The 11612-nt window shown below is 45.1% G+C and overlaps 1 long non-coding RNA gene across 1 annotated transcript in view; it reads right to left on the reverse strand.

Moving 5' to 3' along the window:
* The window catches only part of LOC139279335 (uncharacterized), a 50108-nt gene extending 38702 nt beyond the window's left edge, over positions 1-11406 (reverse strand). Inside the window, exon 1 of the long non-coding RNA XR_011596446.1 lies at positions 11317-11406. This is a non-coding gene — a long non-coding RNA (uncharacterized lncRNA). The remainder of the gene's footprint in view (positions 1-11316) is intronic.
* Positions 11407-11612: the final 206 nt, after the last annotated feature.

An 11612-nucleotide genomic window follows, 5' to 3' on the forward strand; every position in this document is an offset into this window, starting at 1 on the left:
AAAAGCTTGAACTCGAAAAGCTAGAAGCGGAAGTTAAAGATCTTAAAGGTGAAATTAAAGAATGGAAAAAATCATTAGGTCAAGAGACAGTAATAGGAAAAGGAAAATGTATTGATTAATTCCCAGGGTACCCATGTTTGGATAAATTAAAAGCGCAAACCCGAAGACACGACCGAGGAATAGATACGGATTCTGAATCCTCCGACAGTACAGTGTCGGAGGATGAAGAATTAGGGGTGTGCTTTGTCCCGTTTAAAAAAAGACGAGTTGTAATCAAATCAGAAGAGACTGCGGATGAAGGCGGAACCAAAAAAACGAAGAAAAGGCTGTATGAAAAATACTTAATTCATGATCCGGCAGACCCAGAGAAAATTGATAAATGGTCCAAGGAATTGCCCAATCCAAAGAAAGGGGGAGTAAAAACGTGGGACCAATTGGACCACTTAAGAAATATATATCAACTTCATCCCTGAGACGGAGTGCAAATTTTGACCATAATGGTGCCAAAAACACAGGGAAGAAAATTGCATGACAAGGTAGAAGAAGCTTTGGGGCAGGATGAGCAAGATTTAGATGCAGGATGGGAGGCGATTAAACACTGGCTGCAAGCCTTCAGTCCAGCTAAGACAGACTGGGGAAAAATTGCAGCCTGCCAACAGAAAGGAACAGAGGAGGTCCTGGAGTATGATGAGCGGTTTAGATGCACGTGGCTAGAACATTCGGGTATGAATAATACGGATGAGGAAATGGATGAACAAGTGTTTGGACCCCTAAAAGCAGCTTTCGTGGCAGGTCTAAAGCCAGAACTGTCCAAAATGCTTAAGGTAGTGTTACCGGACTGGGAAGGTAGAGGAACTACCTTTGCAGCATTGGTGGATCGATGTAACCAATTAGATCGGGATATGGGAGCTAAAGTCCGAGCTGTACAGGCTATGGGATGGAAATCCCAGGATTCCAATAAACAGTTATTAGGAAAATTACCCGGAAAATGTCATTATTGTGGGAAAGAAGGTCACTGGGCCAAGACGTGCAGGGCAAAACAGAAAGGTCATGGCTGGGGAAGAGGACGCAGCCAGGGATACAATTCAGCCAACAAGCCAGGCTTGTCACAAGATAACGACCTCATAGAAGCATTTAAGCGACTGACAATACAACAACAGAAAGAGTTACTTGGGATAGCAAAAAACGATTAGTGCCCACCCTGGCCTCCCTCCTCGCACTAATACAACAAAGGGGAGATGGGCTATATATAACTGTGAGGGTGGGCGATAAGGATGTGGACTGTCTTTTAGACACAGGGGTGGAATTAACATGCTTACCCCTACAATATGGAGACTTTTTGCCATTGGATGGTAGGGCACTTACAGCCTATGGAGTTGGGGGGCCATAAAATGGAAATTAAAAGGACAACACCGGTACTTATAGGGCTGGGTCCACATGAACTAACCACGCCGGTCTGGATAGGCCCAGTAGATCAACTCCTTTTGGGAATGGACGTTCTAATACAAGTAGATTCATCGTTGCATTTCGAGGATGGTCGGGTGACATGGTCAATTAGAACTTTGAAGAAAGAAGAATTGAAGGAACACCCGATATGGGCTAAAGATAAGAACGATTGTGGTCTACTCCAGATGGAGCCTGCGTCATTTACAGGACCAAGCCTCCATGCACTAAACAGTATCCCATCAGTCCAACTGCCATCACGGGAATCTTACCGGTTATTCAGCAATTGGAGAAACAAGGGGTGCTTATTAAAACGCATAGCTCCTCCAATAGCCCCGTATGGCCGGTACAGAAATCTAATGAGACTTGGCGTTTGACTGTCGATTATAGGAAAGCTAACCAGTGTATTGATCAAAAAGCTCCTTTGGTCGCAGATCCCTCCACCATTTTTAATGCCCTCAAACCGGAACATAAATATTTCTCAGTTATAGATATGGCCAACGGATTTTGGTCGGTGCCTCTGGCACCGGAGATTCGACAGTGGTTTGCTTTCACTGTCCAAGGACAACAGTATACTTGGACCCGGTTACCACAGGGTTTCCACAACAGCCCTACGGTATTCCACATGGCTTTACAAAGCCATTTGCGAGAATTACCTCCCCTGTCATCCACAGTCATCCAATATGTAGACGATATCCTGCTAGCTTCAAACACGGAAGACCAGCATGAACAAGATTTACGAGCTTTGCTGGACCACCTTCGGCTGAAAGGACATAAAGCCAGCATCGGCAAAGCACAAATATCCCAAGAAGAGGTTGTATACCTGGGACAAAAGATTTCACAAGGAAAGAGAGAACTTACCCAGGATAGAACTGCAGCCATTCGGGCTGCTAAAAAACCCACCACTATTCAGGAACTAAGATCTTTTTTGGGATTGTGTAACTTTAACAGAAATTGGATTGACTCCTTCACACAGCTTGCTCAGCCATTGAATGATATTTTAAAGGGGAAACGTGCCTCTAAAGAAGCCATCACCCTCACTAAAGAACAGCAAGAGGCTTTCCTGAGTTTGAAAAAGGCCTTGTTTCGGCACCGGCTCTGGGAATCCCCGACAGTGGTAAGCCATTTACCCTGTTTGTCCATGAGGAAGAAGGATATATGACAGCTATACTGACACAAGAACATGGGGACCGGCAAAGACCTATTGGCTATTATTCGGCAAAACTGGATGTGGTAGCCCTCGGATGGGGAAGTTGCCTAAGGGCCATGGAAGCTACATGTCGAGCGGTAATGATCACTGCGGGTCTAGTCCTCGACCAAAAGCTGATTGTCAAGTGTCCCCACACCGTACGTGCTTTGCTGTCTATGAATAGAATGTCTCAGGTGACGGCAGCAAGATGGACCCGCTGGACAGCAGTTTTGGAAGCTCCTAATCTCCATATCGTCCGGGCCAGCCCGGTTAATCCCGCAACTATGCTCCCCATGTCACAATCGAGGGAGCAAGAGGGGGGAGAATGTGAGGAGCATGACTGTGTGGAGATTTTAAAAGAAACAGAAGAAGCAGCCTTAGCAGCAGAGGAGCCTCTGCACAACCCAGACCTCATCCTGCTTACAGATGGTTCCTCCTTTGTTGACAATGGTACCAGAAAAGCAGGATGGGCAGTTACAACCTTATATGAGGTAGTGGCAAAAGGATGTTTACCCTCAGGAACGTCAGCACAACAGGCCGAGTTACGGGCCCTGTCAGAAGCATGTCGAATAGCAGAAGGACAGACAGCTAATGTCTACACAGATTTGCGTTATGCTTTTGGAGTCGCTCACGACTTTGGTCTGTTATGGTGGAAAAGAGGATTCCTCACTGCTGCTGGTACACCTATCCGAAATGGAAAAGAAGTCAGGGACTTACCGGAGGCCATACAATTACCTCAGTAAGTGTCCATCCTGAAGTGTAAGGCCCATACCAAGGAAAATACCACAGAAGCTCAGGGAAATGCACTAGCCGACCAGGCAGCTAAAGATGCCGCCTCACAAGGCGTTCCTCCAGAAGAACAACACAGATGTGCAGATTGAAAGCACTCAGGACTCTGACACGAGACCTTCAAACAATGCAAGGTGAGTGCTTCCGAGAGGAAAAATGGACATGGATTGAGGCAGAAATTAAGCTATGTGAAGATGGTGTCTGGAGACAAAGAGTTACCAATAAGCCAGTCGCGCCACAAGCGCTTATGCCTTTTTTAGCCCAACAGATCCACTCGTGGGGACACTTGGCCTCACAACAGATGACGGCACGGTTCCAGAAAAGCTGGTGGGGTTGAGGATTTAAAAAACATGCCCAGCTGGTAACAGACCGCTGTGTGGTCTGCCAGAAAAATAATTCTGAACCCATCACGGTAATGCCCCAACTGAGGCCCCCTGCCCCTGTCGGACCATTCCAGCATCTGCAGGTTGATTATATATCTCTTCCTTCATGCCAAGGATACACTAACATTCTTGTCATGGTCGACAGATTCTCCAGATGGGTAGAAGCTGTCCCAACTAAAAGAGCCACAGCCAATCACACTGCAAAGGTCTTGTGTAAGGATTACATTCCCCGATGGGGAGTCCCGAATAGCATTGACTCAGATCAGGGAACACACTTCACAGGTGCTGTCTGACAAGAAGTCTGTAGGTTACTGAACATTACATGGGATTTACACTGTCCTTATCATCCACAATCATTAGGACAAGTAGAACGAATGAATCGAACTCTGAAAAACATAGAAAACATAGAAAATAGGTGCAGGAGCAGGCCATTCGGCCCTTCTAGCCTGCACCGCCATTCAATGAGTTCATGGCTGAACATGCAACTTCAGTACCCCATTCCTGCTTTCTCACCATACCCCTTGATCCCTTTAGTAGTAAGGACTACATCTAACTCCTTTTTGAATATATTTAGTGAATTGGCCTCAACAACTTTCTGTGGTAGAGAATTCCACAGGTTCACCACTCTCTGGGTGAAGAAGTCTCTCCTCATCTCGGTCCTAAATGGCTTACCCCTGGTTCTGGACCTCCCCAACATTGGGAACATTCTTCCTGCATCTAACCTGTCTAAACCCATCAGAATTTTAAACGTTTCTATGAGGTCCCCTCTCATTCTTCTGAACTCCAGTGAATACAAGCCCAGTTGATCCAGTCTTTCTTGAAAGGTCAGTCCCGCCATCCCGGGAATCAGTCTGGTGAACCTTCGCTGCACTCCCTCAATAGCAAGAATGTCCTTCCTCAGGTTAGGAGACCAAAACTGTACACAATACTCCAAATATGGCCTCACCAATGCCCTGTACAACTGTAGCAACACCTCCCTGCCCCTGTACTCAAATCCCCTCGCTATGAAGGCCAACATGCCATTTGCTTTCTTAACCGCCTGCTGTACCTGCATGCCAACCTTCAATGAATGATGTACCATGACACCTAGGTCTCATTGCACCTCCCCTTTTCCAAATCTGTCACCATTCAGATAATAGTCTATCTCTCTGTTTTTACCACCAAAGTGGATAACCTCACATTTATCCACATTATACTTCATCTGCCATGCATTTGCCCACTCATCTAACCTATCCAAGTCGCTCTGCAGCCTCATTGCATCCTCCTCGCAGCTCACACTGCCACCTAACTTAGTGTCATCCGCAAATTTGGAGATACTAAATTTAATCCCCTCGTCTAAATCATTAATGTACAGTGTAAACAGCTGGGGCCCCAGCACAGAACCTTGCGGTACCCCACTAGTCACTGCCTGCCATTCCGAAAAGTACCCATTTACTCCTACTCTTTGCTTCCTGTCTGACAACCAGTTCTCAATCCATGTCAGCACACTACCCCCAATCCCATGTGCTTTAACTTTGCACATTAATCTCTTGTGTGGGACCTTGTCGAAAGCCTTCTGAAAGTCCAAATATACCACATCAACTGATTCTCCCTTGTCCACTCTACTGGAAACATCCTCAAAAAATTCTAGAAGATTTGTCAAGCATGATTTCCCTTTCACAAATCCATGCTGACTTGGACCTATCATGTCACCTCTTTCCAAATGCGCTGCTATGACATCCTTAATAATTGATTCCATCATTTTACCCACTACTGAGGTCAGGCTGACCGGTCTATAATTCCCTGTTTTCTCTCTCCCTCCTTTTTTAAAAAGTGGGGTTACATTGGCTATCCTCCACTCCATAGGAACTGATCCAGAGTCAATGGAATGTTGGAAAATGACTGTCAGTGCATCTGCTATTTCCAAGGCCACCTCCTTAAGTACTCTGGGATGCAGTCCATCAGGCCCTGGGGATTTATCGGCCTTCAATCCCATTAATTTCCCCAACACAATTTCCCGACTAATAAGGATTTCCCTCAGTTCCTCCTCCTTACTAGACCCTCTGACCCCTCTTATATCCGGAAGGTTGTTAATGTCCTCCTTAGTGAATACCGAACCAAAGTATTTGTTTAATTGGTCCGCCATTTCTTTGTTCCCCGTTATGACTTCCCCTGATTCTGACTGCAGGGGACCTACGTTTGTTTTTACTAATCTTTTTCTCTTTACATATCTATAGAAACTTTTGCAATCCGTCTTAATGTTCCCTGCAAGCTTCTTCTCGTACTCCATTTTCCCTGCCCTAATCAAACCCTTTGTCCTCCTCTGCTGAGTTCTAAATTTCTCCCAGTCTCTGGGTTCACTGCTATTTCTGGCCAATTTGTATGCCACTTCCTTGGCTTTAATACTATCCCTGATTTCCCTTGATAGCCACGGTTGAGCCACCTTCCCTTTTTTATTTTTACGCCAGACAGGAATGTACAATTGTTGTAATTCATCCATGCGGTCTCTAAATATCTGCCATTGCCCATCCACAGTCAACCCCTTAAGTATCATTCGCCAATCAATCCTAGCCAATTCACACCTCATACCTTCAAAGTTACCCTTCTTTAAGTTCTGGACCTTGGTCTCTGAATTAACTGTTTCATTCTCCATCCTAATGCAGAATTCCACCATATTATGGTCACTCTTCCCCAAGGGGCCTCGCACAATGGGATTGCTAATTAATCCTCTCTCATTACACAACACCCAGTCTAAGATGGCCTCCCCCCTAGTTGGTTCCTCAACATATTGGTCTAGAAAGCCATTCCTTATGCATTCCAGGAAATCCTCCTCCACCGTATTGCTTCCAGTTTGGTTAGCCCAATCTATGTGCATATTAAAGTCACCCATTATAACTGCTGCACCCTTATTGCATGCACCCCTAATTTCCTGTTTAATGCCCTCCCCAACGTCACTACTACTGTTTGGAGGTCTGTACACAACTCCCAATAACGTTTTTTGCCCTTTGGTGTTCTGCAGCTCTACCCATATAGATTCCACATCATCCAAGCTAATGTCCATTCTAACGATTGCATTAATCTCCTCTTTAACCAGCAATGCTACCCCACCTCCTTTTACTTTTATTCTATCCTTCCTGAATGTTGAATACCCTTGGATGTTGAGTTCCCAGCCCTGATCATCCTGGAGCCACGTCTCCGTAATCCCAATCACATCATATTTGTTCACATCTATTTGCACAGTTAATTCATCCACCTTATTACAGATACTCCTTGCATTAAGACACAAAGCCTTCAGGCTTTTTTTTTAACACCCTTTGTCCTTTTAGAATTTTGCTGTACAGTGGCCCTTTTTGTTTTTTGTCTTGGGTTTCTCTGGCCTCCACTTTTCCTCATCTCCTTTCTGTCTTTTGTTTTTGTCTCGTTTTTGTTTCCCTCTGTCTCCCTGCATTGGTTCCCATCCCCCTGCCTGAAACAACGGCTTGCCAAATATCACCAAGGAGGAACACCATGGCCCCAGGCACTACCAATAGTGCTATGTAGCATTAGGGCAACCCCGAACAGAACTACAGGTCTAAGCCCATTTGAAATTCTAACAGGAAGACCCATGTCGCTGCCAGGAACTATCGATTTACGGAAGGCTGATGTTCACTTAATGAGTGACACTTTGTTATCATACTGTCAGAACTTAACCAATGCTATTAGTTCTGTTTCCAGACAGGTATCAGCAGCTTGGGGTAATCCACCCGAAGGAGGACACGACATCATCCCGGGAGTCTGGGTGTATGTGAAAAAGTTGCATAAAGAACCTTTGGGTGCCAAATGGGAGGGACCTTATCAAGTGTTATTGACCACCCAGGCAGCTGTTAAAATCCAAGGAAAGAAAGCCTGGATCCACGCTTCACATGTTAAACGAGCACCCATAACTGAAGCTGAAATCTAATAAGGACAATTACTTTTTGCGAAAATGTATAAATTTACTGAATTATTGATTGTAGGTATCCTAGGCATAGGCCTACTTCTTACTAGCCGACTCTCTGCACCAAAGGGAAATAGTAGGGTAGCAAAGGAATTACATGTAAATACCTTTTTATATATGTCACACATTTATGCCAAACAAGGTAACATTTCTAGTTGTTGGGTGTGTGCGCATATTCCTATTCACTCAAAGGGAGGGATTTCCTTGAGGCCAGTTCCCTTGAATATCTCGGAAATGGCTGAGTGGATAATTAGTCAAAACAAAACAGGCAATGCGTTTCAGGATACGGAAAACTGGGCACGTAAGTGGAAGTCAGCAGGTTACAATCTGACTACCTTTGAAGGGGGATACCAACTATGCTACAATAATTCCAAACGGCCCCCATTTTTTGTTATCGCTAATACAACGGGAATAGGAAGACCGGGGGAATCGGTCTGTCTGATTAGAAACATCAAAGGAGGCCAAAATATGAGGTATAGTAACTGCTCCCGGAATTATAAAATAATCAAGCCACGGAACTGTCCAAACTGGGCCAATGTGGGAATTTTGAACGTAACGGGCATTCTGAATAAAACAGATGGAAAAGCCTGGACAGGCCTCGGAGTGTTGCTGACAAAGAAACAGCTAACCTTCATTACCTATAATGGCACCTATTGGGTGTGTGGCCACAAGGCCTACCCTTGGCTGCCCCAGAATTGGACGGGATCCTGCTATTTAGCCTACATTGTGCCTTATATGTATCATATAAAGTCACTGTCGGAACATTTACACCGTCCTAAGAGAGCTATCACAGAAACAGAGAGGTTCTTTGCCATTCTGATCCCTGGGTATGGGACCGCCAAACTGGCAAGGGAATCCATTAACATGGCATCCGTTGTGGAATGAGTAGCCAATGATACCTCAGAAGCCCTAGTTAAAATCAATGCAGAAATGGTAGCAATCCGCACAGTAGCCCTACAGAATAGACTGGCCCTTGATGACATCCTGGCTGAAAAGGGAGGTACTTGCACCCTACTCGGAACTGAGTGTTGCACATATATCCCAGATAGCTCCGAAGAAATTACCCACTTAGCGGAGCATATCCAAAAGGAGGTAGAAAAACTTAAGCAACCCCCATCATTCACTTTGTGGAGTGGAGCCACTGAATGGCTAGGTTCAATAGGAACTTCATTGGTGGAAGGTTTAATTCTATTTGTTGTAATTGTTTTACTTTTATATTGTTTGTTTATATTGATTAAATGTTGTTGCGACCAGGCGGCTGTAGCTGCTGTCCCGCAGGTGAGACACCTTGTAGGTCCCAGCAGACCGTCTGTACGTGGCACAGGGGTATGTTATGCTTAAGGGAAGGTTGTTTACTGGTTGAATTAAGATATTGATTTGGATTAAATTGGAATAAGGTTAATTAACCTACTAAAACCAGACTTCCATTGTGGCCACGATGGAACTCGGGTTGGTGTAAATTTGTGTAAGAAGCTACTAGTCTGGACATGTGGTGAAACACATCAACAAATTTTAGAAGGAAACTCTATTAACATGTATGAAATTATTTTGTAGAATGTTTAACCAGTGATACCTGATGTTTCATGATTCAGTTTGTGAAAGAATCAAAGGCGGATTGATAGAGAATTCAAACAGGCTGCATTTAGACAGACTGTGAAAATTCACAGACAACAAGTCAGAGATGCTACGTGAGTGGTAGCATGTTGCATTAAGGCATCAATCAACTTGACATTTTAGGACCCTTGGGTAGCGAGCCAATTAAAAGGTTAAAAGACTATTAATTGAGCCAATAAGGTCAAAGAAGGCGAGTTCTTTTCTGTAAATTGATCCAGGTATAAGTACAGCCATTTTGACCATGTGGTGCCAGAAGAACAAAGACCTGGCTTAAAGCCAAGAACTTGTTATTGCTCTCTGCCAAGATTAAAAAGTTAAAACTACAATCGAAGTTCGTATTTCATTGGAAATTAAGAGATCTAACAGTTTGCCAGCACAACGCTTGCTCAGTCACCGCACAAAGACAAACATCCCAATCGCAAATGAACTACTCAAACCAAGAATCATACACAACGTCATCGTCAACAAAGGAACCATGCCAAACAAGCACACTACTACAACAGAGGTGCTGCAACTCTTCCTACACTGCAGGAAGGAAAAACAGTGAGATTCAAACAAACACGAGAAAGCAAAGAGTGGCAAAAAGCTCAGGCTCAGAAACAAGTCGTCATTCGATCAAATCAGGTCATTACAGAAGATGGTCATGAGTATCGCTGAAATAGGAAACATCTGAGAAAGAGTGCTGAGATATTTATCGAAACTCCCAAGATCTCAGTGACACCCACACACGGTCCGCTGACTACACAGCCAACTAACACGCGAAACAGCACTTCAACGACAACACGTGAAAACAGGGATATGTTGCCTGATATTTCCCCTCAGAGCACTGATAAAGGGACTAAAGCGATCAGTGCACAGAACACCACTGAAACAACCAGTTTGAGGCAAAGCAACAGAATCCGCACAACACCAAAATATCTGGAACACTATGTAAAGAAATAAGAATCATGGCCACTGGATACTTGGATAAAGAATTAGTAAGTCAAGAGTTTTGTTGTTAGTTGTCAAAACTTGGAATTGTTTAATACATGTATTCATAAGAAGTTAACTACCCATTTAGCGAAAGGCCCATGCTTTCGTAAGCATGGGCCTTACACTAAACATCCATAAGACAAAGCTCCTCCACCAGCCTGTCCTCACCACAGAGCACTGCCCCTCAGTCATCAAGATCCACAGCGCAGCCCTGGACACCGTGGATCACTTCCCCTATCGGGAGCCTCTTATCAACAAGAGCAGGCATCGACGACGAGATCCAACTCCGCCTCCAGTGCGCCAGTGCATCCTTTGGCCGCCTGAGGAAAAGAGTGTTTGAAGACCAGGCCCTCAAAACTGGCACCAAGCTCATGGTCTACAAGGCTGTAGTAATACCTGCCCTCCTGTATGGCTCAGAGACATGGACCATGTTCCGCAGACACCTCAAGTCGCAGAAGAAATATCACCAACGATGTCTCTACAAGATCCTACAAATCCCCTGGGAGGACAGGTGCACCAACATCAGCGTCCTCATCCAGGCCAACATCCCCAGCATTGAAGTATTGACCACACTCGATCAGCTCTGCTGGGAAGGCCACATAGTTCGCATGCCAGACACGAGACTCCCAAAGCAAGCGCTCTACTCGGAGCTCCTTCACAGCAAACGAGCCAAAGGTGGGCAGAGGAAACGTTACAAGGACACCCTCAAAGCCTCCCTGATAAAAGTGCGACGTCCCCACTGACACCTAGGAGTCCCTGGCCAAAGACCGCCCTAAGTGGAGGAAGTGCATCCGAGAGGGCGCTGAGCACCTCGAGTCTCAACGCCGAGAGCATGCAGAAATCAAGCGCAGACAGTGGAAAGAGCGTGCGGCAAACCAGTCCCACCCTCCCCTTCCCTCAACGACTATCTGTCCCACCTGTGACAGAGTCTGTGGCTCTCGTATTGGACTGTTATCCACCAAAGAACTCACTTTAGGAGTGGAAGCAAGTCTTCCTCGATTCTGAGGGACTGCCTATGATGATGATGGCTACCCGTTTATATTGAAGCTAACTTTAATTAATTTTTGTTTCTTATGAAAGGAAAGGTGCAATGAGATAATGTATAGCGCCCTCTAGCTAGGAGGTATCGATATAATGTATAGAGCCCTCTAGCTCGGAGGTATAGGGAGCTGTACTGAGAGAGAGGGTCAGTGAAGGAACGCCATCTTAAACGCCACATGGCTGTCTGAGATCTCCCAAATAAATAGTTAAGTTGAACTGTGTGTTC

Source organism: Pristiophorus japonicus, chromosome 14, assembly GCF_044704955.1.
Source record: "Pristiophorus japonicus isolate sPriJap1 chromosome 14, sPriJap1.hap1, whole genome shotgun sequence".
Taxonomy (NCBI): domain Eukaryota; kingdom Metazoa; phylum Chordata; class Chondrichthyes; family Pristiophoridae; genus Pristiophorus; species Pristiophorus japonicus.